Source organism: Aedes albopictus, chromosome 2 (assembly GCF_035046485.1).
Source record: "Aedes albopictus strain Foshan chromosome 2, AalbF5, whole genome shotgun sequence".
Taxonomy (NCBI): domain Eukaryota; kingdom Metazoa; phylum Arthropoda; class Insecta; order Diptera; family Culicidae; genus Aedes; species Aedes albopictus.
This window is the reverse complement of record NC_085137.1, coordinates 135,588,874-135,604,887: the sequence shown is the minus strand read 5'-3', so window position 1 is coordinate 135,604,887 and position 16,014 is coordinate 135,588,874. Positions and strand designations below refer to the sequence as shown.

Here is a 16,014-nt window from a genome sequence, read left to right as displayed (position 1 = left end):
TTTAAAGAAATTCCTGAAGAAAGTTCAAAAAATTTAGGAAGTCTCTGAAGATAAAAATATGTTCTCAAAGCAACTTCAAAAGGAAATCTAGCAAGAATGTCTGAATGAAAATCTCAAGTAATTTAAAAAAAAAACCTTCAGTAGAATGCCTGTAGATATCTTAGGAATTATTTTTGAATGAATCTTCGGAAGAATATCTTAAAAAATCCCAGAAAAAAATTTGAAGGAATCTTAGAAGCAATTTCCAAAAAACTGCCTGAAGAAAAACCTGAACAAACTTCTTGGGGAACCCTTCCTAGAAAAAATATTGAGGAATTTATAGAAGATATCTAGAAAAAATGAGATATTTCTAAAGAAATTTCCATATGAATTCCTAAGAAATATTTTTGACTAAATTTCTTTAAAAAAAACCGTGGAGAGATTATTGGAGTTATCATTGGAAGAAATGCCGGATAAATCTCTGGGGTAATACATGAAGGAATATCTGCAGGAAATCCTGAAGGAATCTCTACATGAACTCTTGCAGGAATTTTTCCTGCCTAAATTACTGGAAGTAATAATTTAAGAATCTCTGGAGGAATTTCTGCAGGATTTTCTGGATGAATCCTTAAAGAAATTTTTGGACTCATTCATGTAGGAATTTTCAATGGAATCTCTAGAGCACTTCCTGGAAAAAGCTTTGGTGGACTTTTTGAAAAAATATCTGATCGAATTTCTGAAGGAATATCGGCAAAATTTTCTGAAAAATGATCGGGACAGGCAAAATTTCATTATTATGCAACAAATGTTCAACTTGCTGTAACTTTTCGAAAAGAGCATCGAAAATTCTAAAATTTTTACTGTAAGTTGGTTAACTAGTTGTCTATCAATAGTCCAACTTCCGAAAAAATCAGACTATTTTACATAAAGTTAGAAATATTCTAGAAAAAGGCATAATTATCCGATAGTCAATATTGGACTGTTATATCTCCGTAATCAATAAATCGAATGCAATGACATTTTGAGCGTTTATGACTTACATGATGAGCTCCATAAAACGTTTGACCTAACTTTAGATTGTTACTCCGCATGAAAATTATAGCGATTAGAATATTTTTTAATAAAACAACAAATTAGCCAAAAATTCAACATAGCTTCAAAATTCAAGATAAGAATTATAGTTTATTTAAATTCCATCTACTTAACTTGAATATAAATATGTTTTGAAAGGAAGTAACAAAATATCCGGCAATAAATTGAAACAAGTTATGAGATGCTTGTTAAAAATAGACGAGATGCTCAAAATTCATATAAAAATCATTATAACTTCTTTTCTTATGAACAATTTTAAATTAGGTCAAACGCTTTTCAAAGTTCATTATATAAATCATAAATGCTCAAAATTTCATTGCATTCGGATTATGGAATCCGTAGATAAATCAGTTCAAAATTGGCTATCGGATAATAATGCCTTTTACTAGAATCTGTCTAACTTCATGAAGAATAGCCCAATATTTCCTAAATTTGGACCATTGATAGACAACTAGTTTACCAGTATACAATAAAAATTTGAGAATTGTTGATGCTCTTTTCGAAAAGTTACAGCTAAGTGACTATTTTTTGAAAAGCGGAAATTTTGCCTGTTCCGATCATTTTGTCTATCCTCTGTATTAAAGAATCTTTTTCTGATGGAACATATGGCTTAATTTTGAAAGAAAACCATATAAGATTTCCTTGGACTTCCAATCTTTGTACATAATTTATGTACAAAACTTATGAGGTATTTTTGAAGGAATGTACAGGTAAATTTATAAAAGTATCCCTGTAAGACTTTTTAAATGAATCTTTGTAAGAATTTCTGAAGAATTCAGCGGAAGATTTTCCAAAGAATCGTTGGAAAATTTCTGGAAGAAGCTTTCATTTTATTAAAGAATCCCTGAAAGCATTTCTGAATGAATGATTTTTTGAAATAATTTTCACAAGGATTTCTGAAAAAAAAAAATCTATGCTGGATGGAATCTATGGAAGCTTTTCTCGAAGATTTTTTAAAAAAATTACAAGTGGATTCTTTGACGAACATTCCAAAGGAAATTCTAGGTGAGATTCTAAAATGATCCATGGAATATGTTCTAAGGAACTTTCAAAAGAAACCCAGGAAAGCCTTGTAGCAAGGAAATCCCAGAAGACTTTCTTGAGAAATCCGAAGGAATCCAAAGAAGGTTTTATAAAAAGTTTCTGAACTAATCTGTGGAACAATCTCAAGAAAAAAAAAAGACGAAAGGAACCTAGAAATTTTTCAAAGAAATGAATGGAAGAACTCCTGAAGCATTTCTCAGAGAAATCTTCGAGGGCATTCATGGCAGAATTTCTTAAAAATTTCATGAAATATTTTCTGAAGGAATTGCTGTAGAAATTTTTAAAGAAATGCCTGGAGGATTTTTCACAAATTTCGGTAAAAATTGTTTGTAAAAACATTGTTTCAAATAGTTTAAAAATGTGTTTTTTTTTAATACAGAAGTATATCTATCTTTTTATTGTGAGGCAAGTACAAAGATACACTATGCCCAGGTAGTCGAGAAAATTGTCCCGACCGGAACGGGAATCGAACTCGCCGTCTCCGGATTGGCGATTCATAGCCTTAACCACACTAGGCTAACTGGAGACCCCAGTCTTAATCTCTTGGTAGATGTTTTCTTGTAGAAATAGGTTTCTTTTTGTGATGAGTCAACATTTCAGGAGCACGTAATGGACAAAGCAATAAACTACTGTTCAGATGATTTTAAACTTTAAAAATACATGTGACCACGATCGTTTTAGCTAGAAAACAATCAGGCCAACATTTGGAGTCCGTATCTCACGGGGCCTAAAGTGCTCAAAAATTGTATGGAGTCACAAAAGACATGATTTTTTTTTGACGAAAAAAATATCCCATTCTACTAAAGGATCAAAAATTTGCTCAGAATTGCGATATCTTTTTCGTTTTTGACTTACTGACATCGAAAAATCAACATTTTTACCATTTTTTGAGAACTTTAGGCCCCCTGGGGGACCACTTAGCCTTGAGATACGGACTGCAAATGTTGGCCTGATTATTTTTTAGCTTGAACGATCGTTTTGTAATACTGAACTTTTAACATTTTCAACTTTTGCAAAAAAAAAAAAGAGACGGCGCTCTGCCCCCTCTCTAACTGTTTGGAATAAATAAGACAATTCATTCATTGAGCAACGTATTATCGACTTCATCGACTTCATAACTATTATTATTATTTCTTTATTACACAGATTTCTAGGCCCACTCAACTAAATTCAGGATATGTCTACTTTACACTTTACACATTATACAGTTCCCTTTTTGCCTGCAGCAAGAGAGTACAACAAAAAAAGCTTCACTAATCCTGTGATGATGCTCTAATCTTGCAAAATCTTCGAGCTCAGATAGAATAAAAAAAAGCAATGATGAATTATCTGAGAGCACATGTTGTATATCTGACCCTCTAACAGCATAAAAAGATAAAGAAAAAGCTTTCAACCACAACACAGAATTACTTCTCCCATTCGTTTTTCTCAGCTTTTGATCCTTTCAACTGCAGGCACTTTTTATCCGAACATTAATCAGTCTGGTTTAAAAGTCATCCTGTCTACTAAAACCTTCCACAGAGCAATTAGGTATGTGGATCAGCACTGATTCCTCTTTAGCTAAAGCTGCTTTCATCCATGGATTCAACTATAAAACGCTTCAAACAAAGTTCAGTTCCCAAGCCACGCAAGGCAGCATAAACTGGAACCGGAGAAACTTCACACCTGGGAATTATTAAATTAATTTGAAACACATGATCACATTCTTTCCACTTCGGTTACGCCGCAAAAGCCCATTCCGTTGTGGTGGTTCGAAATACGCCCGATAATTGCACCTCTGACTACCCAGACAGGCCACGAAAGGATTCAATTTTCTACATGGAGAGGACCCATAAGCGTAGAACGGAATCACATACAAGTAAAAAAAAAACGAAAGGATACGATTGAGCTGCAGCTTTTTAGGAAAATTTACATATTTAATTGCTCTCCCGTTCTGATTTGCATACTTTTGCCATCCCACTTTTGACACCTGGTGCTCAAACACATTTCCACCAGCAGCAGCAAACGAGTTATCGATTTCTATAGAGGGAAAAACCAAGGCATCACCTGTACAATAACCAGAAGAATGGGCCTGGCAGGATATGGAAGTGGTGGGTGCACTTGCATCTAGAATGATGGCTTAGCAGCGTTAATTGCTTTCTCTATCCGGTGAAATAAATATTTCCTAGTGGAGGATTGTTGGGTCACTGAATGGATCTAAAGAACAGTGATTTGTCGATTTTTTGAATTGCGATTTTTAGGTGAATCGATGTTTTTTTTCTTGAAATTTCATGGAAATTCTCGTGGAATTTCTCGTGCCAGAGGAGAAGTCCACGCCTAAAAACCTGAATTCAATTCCCGGATCACCTTCTACGTGACACTATGGTACATTGGATCAGGTATCAGTAGGTCGGCTCAAGAGGCACGTTCTCCTCCATTTGGGAAATTTGTGCCATCGCCATGAATACGAGCCTATTCATCATTTACCTGAGGGAGAGCGAGGGGAGGAATAAGGGATAGGATAGGGAAAGGGAAGGTAAGGGAATAGGGTCGATATAATCGCATAAGCGTACCACAACGGGTTCAAACAGCGCTCTGAAAAGGGGACTGTAGAAAACGCATAAAGCGTAAAGTAAGCCTATAGCTACTTGCCACAACGGGTTCAGAACAACAGAACATCCTGAAGATTCAGGCTTCTTAGGTCAGTTTCACTTAATCAAGTGTTTACCGAGTACTCGGAAACGCAGTTGCGTAAAAACTGGGTAGTTACATATCAAATGATTAAAAGTTCCACAGTCGGATTCTCAGCTAAGATATACAAATGAAGCAGCCTGTTGAGGCTTGTGATGGACAAAATCATAAGTAGAAAAACCACATTGAGTTATTTCAATTGCGTTTCTGCTACGTGATTCCTCAAAAGTCATGGCAAGACTCCCGCATGGGGGCATCCACAAACACTCAATTTCCTAATCGCTGCTTGACGTAATGCCGAGTAGAGATGTTGGTATTTGAGCATTTGGTAAATCCAATTGGAAATCATTGAAAGATAAATAGGACAATCCATGCGGCTTCCAATATGGAATCGAAAGGTTCGTGTTCAAAAGTATCCTGGAAATCCGAGAAAACACCCAAACAAAATTATTTTTGAATGAATTCCGATATCGTAAACAACATTGTGTAAACAAACCACAGTGAACTTTCCATTTTGATAAGCATGTTGGTTCCCATGGAGAGGCATGTTTGCTAGAAAAACATCACGGGTGTGATGCTCGACAAAGCGTGCAAAGAAAGAGGTCAAATTGATAGATTTGATCTTCATACGAAGACATCCACTTACGGAATAAACTTGACAGTATAATCCCACCAAGATTTGGGAATGGCAAGGCTGCAAACAAGTAGTTTTATCAATACATTTTGGGGCTCGAGGCAGGACACGCAAGACTGTCATTTCAATTTTACTGAAAGTAGCAAACATCGGGTCAAACGCAAAATGCGAAACCATATTGGTGTTAATTAAAACATTACATCTACATAGAAATCCTCCCTACGAAAGTAAGGTTCTTGGACCAAAGCTGTTCTTAATATGCTGAAGATTGATCTGAGCTGTCATAACCATAGCCACTACCCAAACTAGGCACGATCAAACTCTTACAATCACAACACAAGAAAAAAGAGCAGCGATAAAAACCAATTCGGTATCGATTGAAGAGCGCCAGAGACGAACATACACAGAGGACACTGTGAAGAACGCATAATGCGAAGAGCCATATAGGTTATAATTAAAACTAATAAACAACATACTAATAATCCCACCCTTATTGAGCCTCGCAGTTGAGGCTTAAGGCGAAACTGGAAGCAATTCCTCACTTTTTGGTTTTTGATTTTTTATTTAATAACGAAGCTATATTTTCAAAATCGGTTTTCGTGCACATGTAGACTATGAATCAAGGTATCTTCAGATTTTTTTTGTAGTGGAAAATGTTTTTCGTTTTTGCAAAAACCATTTTGAACAAAATTTCACAAAAAAAATGTTTTTTGCAAAAATGGAAAACATTTTTCACCTCAAAAAAATTCAGAAGATACCTTGATCCATAGTCTACATGTGCACGAAAACCGATTTTGAAAATATTGCTTTGTTATTTAATAAAAAATCAAAAACCCAAAAAATGAGAAAATGCTTCCAGTTTCGCCTTAAGAAGGATAGCAGATTATCTCGGAGAAACACAAGGTCAGCTGCACCATTGCTCCGGTTAGCGCAGTAAGGGCAGAATACTGTGGAGGGCGCCCAAGTACTCCACAGGCTCCGTTTGTAGTTAGGTTTTTATTAGACCCCCCTAACCATTCATTCTTTGGCACGGTAAGCATAAAGCCGCATAACACCATGAATTAGGGGTCACCTGTTTAGTGGACTCTTACCACTGGATCAGGCGATCCGTAGTGTTATTCTTAGCCAATTGAGACAACCGCTACCGACACTACACAGCTATCTAGGCTGATCGGGAAAAGAAGTTAACATTGATGGTCAACTTCCAAGCGAGCCCGGACAGCCCTTTCCGTACCCTTGGTACATTGGATGGTCTAAAGTTATGACTTGATTGTAGGTGTTTATTCGAAATGTCGGCCAAATTCTTCGCAATCTAAATCAAATCATGCGTTCAAAGTACCATTAAGCAGAACGTTTTAAATTGAGATAGATTAAAGCAGCATCCACGACCAAAACATTTTAATTTTGCCCACCCATAATACGCCATCACAGTGCAACGAAGAAATCTTTCTTTGTGGTTGTGATATATGATGTTTTGTATGCAGAATATCCACGCACACATTTGTTTGCATCCTCCCTAGACGAAGACAACTGTAAGCAATCATTTCACCGACGGAATTAAACAGCTTTTGATGCGTTCTGCAGCAGTGAAATACAACTTTTAAGTGCTGCAAAGTTTTTTTGGCGTGTGAATTGACGGTTGGTTCAACAAGTGAATCTGGCGAAGTGAAATTGAACGGTGATGAAGAACAACAGCTGCTGCTGGTTCGATTGCCTTCGTTGTATGCAAAACGAGATAAAATGTCCATTGGCGTAGCTAGGATTTTTTTTTCTGGAGGGGGCCCAGGGGGGGGGGCTGACTTGTAATGACTTTTAAGCGGGATGGGCACCCGATATGTGAATATGCAAATCGGCATTGCAGTTTTGAGGAATCAAAATGACTGTTTTAGATTTGTTCATAGTTTCGTAAACTATATGAGTGTCAATAATTCCTCCAGGATTTTTTCCATAGCTTGCTGCAGCGATTCCATCATCGATTCCTCAAGAGATTCCTTCAAGAATTCACCCAGACATATCTTCGAGGATTTGTCCTAGGAAATCTTTAGTGGTTCCTCCTCTTTGAGGTTTCCTTCAGGAATTTCTCCAGAGATCCTTCAAGATATTTCTTCAGAGATATCTAGGGATTTCTCCATATATTCCTTCCAGAATTCCGCTAGAGATTGCTCCACTAATTCCATCTGGAATGATTCGAAGTATTTTGCAGGAATTTATTTAAAAAATTCTTTCAGAAAATTATACGAGCAATTATTTAAAAATAATTCAAGAGTTGTTTAAAACATTTGTACAAAAAATTCTTTAGGGGTCCATACAAGTATTCCTTCAATAATTCGTCCAGAAATTACTACAGACACGGATTCCTTCAGATTTTTTTTCCAGGGATTCCTAATTTTTTTTATTCTTAATCACTTAGCCTAATTTACAGCTCTTTTGTCCACTAGGGTACTACGTGAGCGATTCCAATTGGACGCTGCACTTCCACTTTGTACAGCGCCTTAATCTATTCTATTCTTCTTTATTGAACGGTTGCCTTTGTGCTTCTTTCACTCTTCTACCCTGTCCATGGTAGAATGATGAGCACGATGATGCTGATGTGTGGCTGCTGTTCCTTTTCCAGTCCGATTGGGAGTCCATTATGAGTTGCGGTTCGCCGATATCCAAATTCCGGGTCCGTTAGAGCTATATGCTCCGAAGAGGGTCAGGTGCCAGCTGCTCTCGGGGGGAAAAGCAACTGACGAAAAATTGCAAGTGCCGGGGCTGGTTTCGAACCCATGACCATCCACTTATGAAGCGAACGTGTGGACCACTGCGCCAGGGGCCCCGACATCCTACACAAATGCTTCCAGGAATTTGCTAAGAAAGTTTTCCTGAGATTCCCTAAGGAATTCCTCATGGGGTTTCTTTAGAAATTTCTCCAAGAATACCTGCAGGGAATCACTCGCGAATTCCTTCTATAATTCTTTCAGGAACAACTTCCGGGATTATTTCAAAAATGCCTGCAAGAACTCTTCTTAGGATTTCTTCAGAAACTCCTCCAGGAATTAAACCAGGATTTCAGGATTTCCTCAGGAATTTCAGCAGTTTCTTCAGTATTGAGTTTTCTTCAGTAACTCCTTCTGGAATTCCCTCAGAAATTGAACTTTGTATTTCTTCTGGAATTCTTCCTGGGATTCCTCCGGGAATTCCTCAAGGGACTCCTCTAGGAACTACTCAAGGGATTTCTTCAAATATCCCTCTAGGAATTCTTCCAAGATTCCTCTGAGAATTCCTGCACGGATTCCTCTAAAAATTTCTTCAGGGATTCGTCCAGAGTTTCCTCTAGGGATTTTCCAGGAATTCCACCAGGGATTCCTCCTGCAATTGTTCCAGTGAGTCTTCAAGAAAATTCTCCAGGAATTCCTCCAGGGATTGCTAATGGATTTTATGCAGGGAGTCCTCCAGAAACTCCTCTAGAAATTTCTTAAGGAATTTCTCTAGAGATTCCTCCAGATATTCGTACAGGCATGTCTCCAGGCATTCCCCCAGGAGTTCCTCCAAGGATTTCTATAGGGATTCCTTCAAAATTATCCCAGGAATCCCAACAGGAATTCCTTCAGAAATAATTATCGCAGTTCCTCCAGGAAATCCTCCAGGGATTCCTAAAGAAACTCCCCCAGAAATTTCTCACAGAGTTAGTCCAGGAATTACTCTAAGAATTCCTCCAAGGATTCCTGCATAAATTCCTCCTGAAATTCCTCTAGAAATTTCTTCAGGAATAATTCCAGGTATTCCTCCAGGCATTCCTTTAGGATTTCATCCAAGCATTTCTCCGTGAACTGCTCCAGGAATTCCACCTAGAAATTTTTCAGGAATTACCCCAAGTAAATTCAGAAATTCCTTCTTGGAATTTTCCAGGCATTCATCAGCAAATTTTACCTGGATTTTCTCCTCCTGGGATTCCTCCAGAGATTCCGCCAGGGTTTTTTCATGTATTCTCCATAAATTGCCCCACGAATACACCAGCAATCCTTCAGGGATTCCTCTGAGGATTCTTCCAGAGATTCCTCCAGAAATTGCTCTAGAAATTCCTCCAAATATTCATTTGGAAATTCTTCTAGGAATTTCTTCAGAAATTTCTCCAGGGATTCCTTCCAAAACTACTTTAGAGATTCCTCCAGGAATTAATTCAAGGATTCCTCCAGGAATTATCCCAGGGATAATTCCTCGGAATTGCTCCAAGAATTCCTCTAGGGATTTCTCCAGGATTTTGTCCAGAAGTTCCTCCAGGAATTCTTCCTGGGTTTCTGACAGAGATTACTATCGCAATTTCCTTCAGAAATTCCTCTCGGATTCCAGGAATCACTCCAAGAATTCCACCAGAGATTCCTGCATGAACTCCTCCTGAGATACCTCTAGGAATTCTTTCAGGGATTTCTTCAGGAATCGGGCAGAAAATCCTCCAGGGATTCCTTCAAGAATTACCCCAGAAATTACTCCTGGAACTTATCCTGGAATTATTTCAGATATCCCTCCAGGCATTTCTCGAGGAACTTCTCCAGAAATTCCACCAATAATTCCTTCAGGAATTACCCCAGGTATTTCTTCAGGAATTGGTCCAGGATTTTGCGATTTTTTTCTTCAGAAATTCCTACAGCAATTCATCTAGGAATTTCTGCAGGAAATCCTCCAAGGATTCCTTCAGAAATTGTTTCAGGAATTTCTGCAGGAATTCCTCCAAGATTTTTTCAAGGGATTCGTCCGGAAATTCTTCCATGGTTTCCTCCAGGAACTAAGCAAAGAATTTCTCCCAAAGAGATTCCTCCAGAAATTATTACACAGATGTTTCTCCAATGATTCCTCTAGGGATTTCTCCAGGAATTCTTCTTAGTTTCCTACAGGAATTTGTCTTGAGATTCCTCCAGGCATTCCTCCTGAGGATTCTCTAAAAATTGGTCCACACTGCAAAATATTTTTGTTGGTAATCAGCAAACTTTGCTGATTTTTGGCGTGCTGATTGCATTCAGCAATACAAATTACTGAGTATCAGCAATTATTTTTCAACTTGCTGAACCATCCAGCAATTTTGACAGTTGATCAGCAAAGTTGTGCTGAAATTCAGCAAAAATGTTGCTGAAATTCAGCAATTTCTTTTGCTGATTTTTGGCGAGCTGGAAGCATTTCAAAAATTATGGTGTGCAGGGATTCCTCCAGGGATTTTTCCAAGAGTTTTTCTGGAAATTTCACAAAGGTTTCCTCCAGGAATTCCCCAAGAGGTTTTTTTTAGAATTAACCCAGGAATTCCTTTAGAAATGCCTCCAGGAATTCCTTCAGGTATTGATTATGGAATTTCTTCGGGAATTCCTACAGCAATTCCTCCAGGAATTTCCCCAGGAATTCCTCCAGGGATGTATCCAGGAATTCTTCCTGGGTTTCCGACAGGAATTTGTCCAGAAGTTCCGTCAGGCATTTCTTCTGAGGTTCCTCCAAAAAAATTTCTTCAGGGATTTTTTCCAAGAATTCCCAAATCCCTTCCAAGAATTTTTGTAGAAATATCTCTAAGGATTCCTTCTGGAATTTCCTAAAAGGGTTCTTCTGGAGTTTTTCCAGAGAGTCCTCCTAGAAATCCTCTAGGGAATCATCCAGGAATTCATCCAGGGATCCCTTCAGGATATCTTCCAGGGTTAGCTCCAGGAATTCATACAGGAATTTCTCCAAGGAATTTCTCCTGGAATTCTTGGAGGGATTCTTCCAGATATTGCAGCATGAATTCCTCCACGGATTAATCCAGAAATTCTTCCAGGGATTTTTATAGGAATTCATCCGGGAATTCCTCCAGGGATTGCTATAGGAATTCATCAAGGGATTGCTCCGGGAAATTTTCTAGAGGTCCCTCCTAGAATTCCTCTAAAGGATTCATCAGGAAATCATCTAGGAATTTATCCAGGGATTTTCCAAGGTAATCGTCCAGGAAATTCTCCAAGGATACCTCCAAGAAATCCTTCAATTATTGCTTCAGAAATTCATCCAGGAATTTCTCCAGGGTTTCCACCAGGGATTTGTCCAGAAGATTCTCCAGGATTTCCTCCAGAGATTCATCTAGGAATTGCATCAAGGATTTCTCCAAGAATTCCTTCTGTGATTTCTCAAAGAATTTCTCTTAGAATTCCTCCAGGAATTCGTCCAGAAATTCCTCAAAGGATCCAAACAGGAAATTTTCTTCTTACAGGGATTCCTGATGCGATTTCTAAGGATTCCTCCAGGAATTTATCCAGGGATTCCTCGAGGCACACTTTCGGAAATTCTCCAAGAAATCACCCAGGTACTCTTTCAAATTTATCTCCGAGAAATCTTTAAGGAGTTCATCCACAGATTTATTCAGGAATCCATCCATGAATTTCTTCAAGAATATTCCCTGCAGTTCCTGAACAGTAGTTTCCTCATAAAGTCGTCCTGCGATTCTTTCGGAAATATATCCTGTGACTCTTACACAGTCACTATAACTAACTTGAAATATATAAGTACTTACATGCTAGAAGCGCTTTCGGACATTTCTCCAGGTAATCCTTCAGGAATTCATCCAGAGAAGATTAATTCGGAATTCCTCCAGGAACTGTCCAGGAATTCCTGCAGGGGAACTCCAGGCTTTTCTTCGGAAATACTTCCAAGAAATTCTTCAAGAACTTCTCCATGGATTCCCTGCAGAGATTCTTATTAGGACACCTAAAGCTTATATGGGAAAAACACATCTCAAAAAGTTCGATGGACACCCTTTTCAGTTCCTTCTGATTTTCAGCTTAATTCATTCACAATTGGGCGGTGCTAAACTCGTCTGAAGTTTGTATGGAAGTTCATCTGGAAAAACCAAAAATTGATCACCGCTACCAGCACCACACTAGTTTGTATAGAATAGGAGAGGTTTTTGTTTAACGTAATGTACAAGATACAACAGCGTGAATGCTGAAGAGTGCAGTAATGCTTTTCAAGAATATAATGTTATTATTTTCAATTTCATCGTTGTACGTTTAGTTATAAAAGGTAGTTGGTATTAACATGTTGAGGCTGCTCAAACCACTCTCCCTTGACCATATAGCTGTCTACCTCTTCTTTTTGGCGTTTCGTCGAAATTAGGAGAATGCCTGAATCGCTTAGAGTTCAATGAGAACGTTGAAAAATATTATAACTTCTTCAATGAACATTTGAATTTTTACAAAGTTTAATAGACACGCAAATACTCGATGCCCAAGAAAGTCAATGAAATGTATAGTTACTGACTAGAAATCACCTTCAGCATGGTTTTAATGAATACACTCGCGTTTCCCGAGCAGAAGAAAATAACAAGAGAATGACATATCATGGTATTTATCTTAAATACTACCATACCTTGATATGCCCTTCATTAAGTGGTAATAAGAGGCAAAATAACAAAAACCAATACCAAAATTTTGTATAAATAACACCTAGAAAATAACAAGTCTTGTTATTTCAATAATGAATGCATACCTAAAATTTCAAGTGCTGTATTTGTTATCCCAAAGTTATTGAATAACAAACTAATAACTTTTTTTGTTATTAAATGTTTCATTTGTTCGATGACTTCATGATATAATAGCAAATCTTGTTCTTCGGCTATTTTCACTGCTAAACCAACAAATACTACATCAATACCAAACTCTGCTCAAATACCTCCAACTGTTATTGTGATGTCCTCATATCATTTCGTAGAATAACGCAGCAATAACAATTTTAGGTATTAGAGCACATATTGCTCTTCGCATGGTATTTGTAAGGTATGCCCTTCTGCTCGGGTTACGCTTCAGCTATGTATATGGGCCCTTTATAATGTGATATCTATTTTCTCTAGGGCTCCAAAAACTTCTGCTGTATTCCATTTCAAATTCTAACAGATTTTTTTCCCATATGATACTTGAAGTCCACAAGGAAGCATTTATCAATATTATTCTGTAATGCTGCTAGAAATTTCAGAACTTCTTTGGGATACCCAAAATAGAATTCCTATGAAAACTTAAGATTTTATTATTCGGCGATTTAAGTCGTATTGCCGAAGCATTGCCATTTATATATGTAATTCGAATTCATATTTCTGGTATCATATTTCCAAACAAAACTAATAGAGTCAATCAAATAGTCCATATTGGAAAATGATCTTGTAAAGGGTGACAAGTTGAGAATAGTCTCCAATAATAATCAATTCAAACGCATATTATGCGCATCTATGTTTATCATTAACAGTGCCTCTCAGATTTTTTTTTCTAATTTTCATATATAAAGTCATGAAAAATTTCTGGGGGGCGGGGTCTGGTTGATACTGGGGGAGGGGCCTGGCCTCCCAGGCCCCCCCCCCCCTCTAGCTACGCCAATGAAAATGTCAACTCGTAAGTAGAGTAAACTTGAAACGTGAAAATTAGTGTAATTATTCGATTTCTAACGCTAAGGAGACTGGTTATCGATAGCCTACATCTTTTTGCTTCCATATAATGAGGCATTGGCAAAGATAAGTCGCGATATCTATCTGTGATGATTGGCTATTTACCGTTAGTTGTGACGGGAATTAGCGCATATGACGAAGTAAATTATTACCCTACCAGCAAGCCTGTTAGATATAATAGCATCAATTTAGATGCCATTGCCAGACTTTCCAGCTGAATTGATAAATGTAAACGGACCAATGAAAGGCATTAATGTTGTCCCTCCACCCAACAAGAAAACAGCATCATATACTCACATTAAAAACTAAGTATTGTACTAAAACTCCCAGCGCCTCCACGCCCCGGTTGGCATGATTGAGCAAACTAATATCGACTAAATTGTTGTTGCGGTACGACAGGTCCAAATTGCGTCCACCATCACCGCCACCGTTGTTCTTCAGCACCGTTGTCTCTTTGCTGCTTCCGATAATCTTCTTCTGTCCAGCAGCGGCGACGACGACGACTGGTGGCGCCACTGCATCGCCACCTCCTCCCAGGATCAGCTTCGGCGAGCCGCCGTTCTTCTCCAGGATAATGGTACCATTGCGTTGGATGTTGGCGGCATTTTTCAGCGCGGTACCATTGCTGCCGTTGATGGTGTTATTGTTGTTGTGGTGGCTCTTGGGGCAGGAGGGCGTCGTCGTCGTTGTGGTCGTCGTGTTTGTGGGTGGCGTCACAGGAGATGGGTGGGTTCGGATCAAAGTCTTTGTCTGCGTTTTCGGAGAATTCGCTCCGGGCTGCTGTCGGACATTTGGCGTCGGGCCAACCAAGCGATTATGATCTGGAAAATTGAAATTGGAGAGGAACAAAAATCGAAAATAGTATTAGTGGAAGATTCTACGAAATTGGGAATATATTTAGAAAGTAAAAACGGAACAGGCGGGATTTTCATTCACCTGTTTTTTTTTTCTCGCACGAAAAACAAACTCTGACGCAAGAAGATGTGAATCAATTTATTTAGGCTAATTTAAATTTCCACTGACGCTGAGGGAAACTCATTTTCCATTGGCTAGTTGGCACGCTTCGTATAAACAAAAACAGGAAACATATTGGCATAGGATTTCATTTTCATTTTCATTTTCATTTTGCAGCGTTTGGTGGGGCAATAAGAGCGCAAGTCAATCCAAAGCCGAAGATCAAGGAGGGGTAATGGCCGTAATAGTCCGTGCGGACCACATGAACACCATCGGATGGGTAATGGTGTGGGTTGGGGAAAGGGGTTGGATTAGACTTGGCACAATAATGCAAATAATACTACGAAATTTTAAAAATTTTGTTGATCATCATTGTTGATTACACTAGTTTACAAAATAAAACGAAAGTCGTGAACTTCTGTCAACGACCAAAATTTTTGAAGCACTATTTAGTACTGATTTCGAAACCGTGCTTCAAAAATTTTTAAGTAGAGCGCTTTTTGAGTTTTAGCTCAATATCGAGTTTTTTTTTTTTTTCGCGCAAGTTATCAGTGCGCGGTAATAGATTGATTCTTATTAATGTGCATGCTCCTAATGTAAAACAGAATACGTTTCTTTCAAATTTACAAAGTTTAGTATCTAATCAGAGATATTTTAAAAATTTGATTGTGCTTGGAGATTTTAATGCACAATTAGGATTGAAAGATTTGAGTAAAGAAGATGAAAAATATATAGGAAAAGAGTTAGGACATGATGTATCAAATGCAAACGGAGATATGTTGAAATTATTTCTACATACATCAAAGCTTAGGAATATGTCATCCAAGATAGGTAGAAATGTTAAGATAACTTGGAAATGTAAAGACAAACAAAGTCAGATTGACCATGTTTTGGCACCACAGTTCAATAGTTATAAAATTAGGTTCATTAAAGGATTTTGGACTCAAGTGAAAACAGATCATAAGATGCTTCAAATAGGTATAATTTTTAGCGAAAGAAATGAAAAATTTGCCAAAGTTAAGGAGCCTACGAAAATTTGTGTAGAACTACTAAAAAATCCGGGGACAAGGAAAAAAATTTCAGGAAAAGCTTAGAAATAAATCAAATTCGATCAATGAGGGACAATCTATTGATCAAAGATATAGCAATCTAGCTTTAAAATTGAAATCGGCAGCGTCAAGTACATTAAGAGTATCAAAAATACCTAGTACTCCCAAAA

General features: G+C 37.9%; 1 protein-coding gene across 1 annotated transcript in view; it reads right to left on the bottom strand.

Moving 5' to 3' along the window:
• The window catches only part of LOC115255409 (serine-rich adhesin for platelets), a 45,380-nt gene extending 30,683 nt beyond the window's left edge, over positions 1-14,697 (bottom strand). The window contains exon 1 of the mRNA XM_029853513.2: positions 14,139-14,697. The gene's annotated coding sequence lies outside the window, so the exon portion shown is untranslated. The remainder of the gene's footprint in view (positions 1-14,138) is intronic.
• Between the last annotated feature and the right edge of the window lie 1,317 nt (positions 14,698-16,014).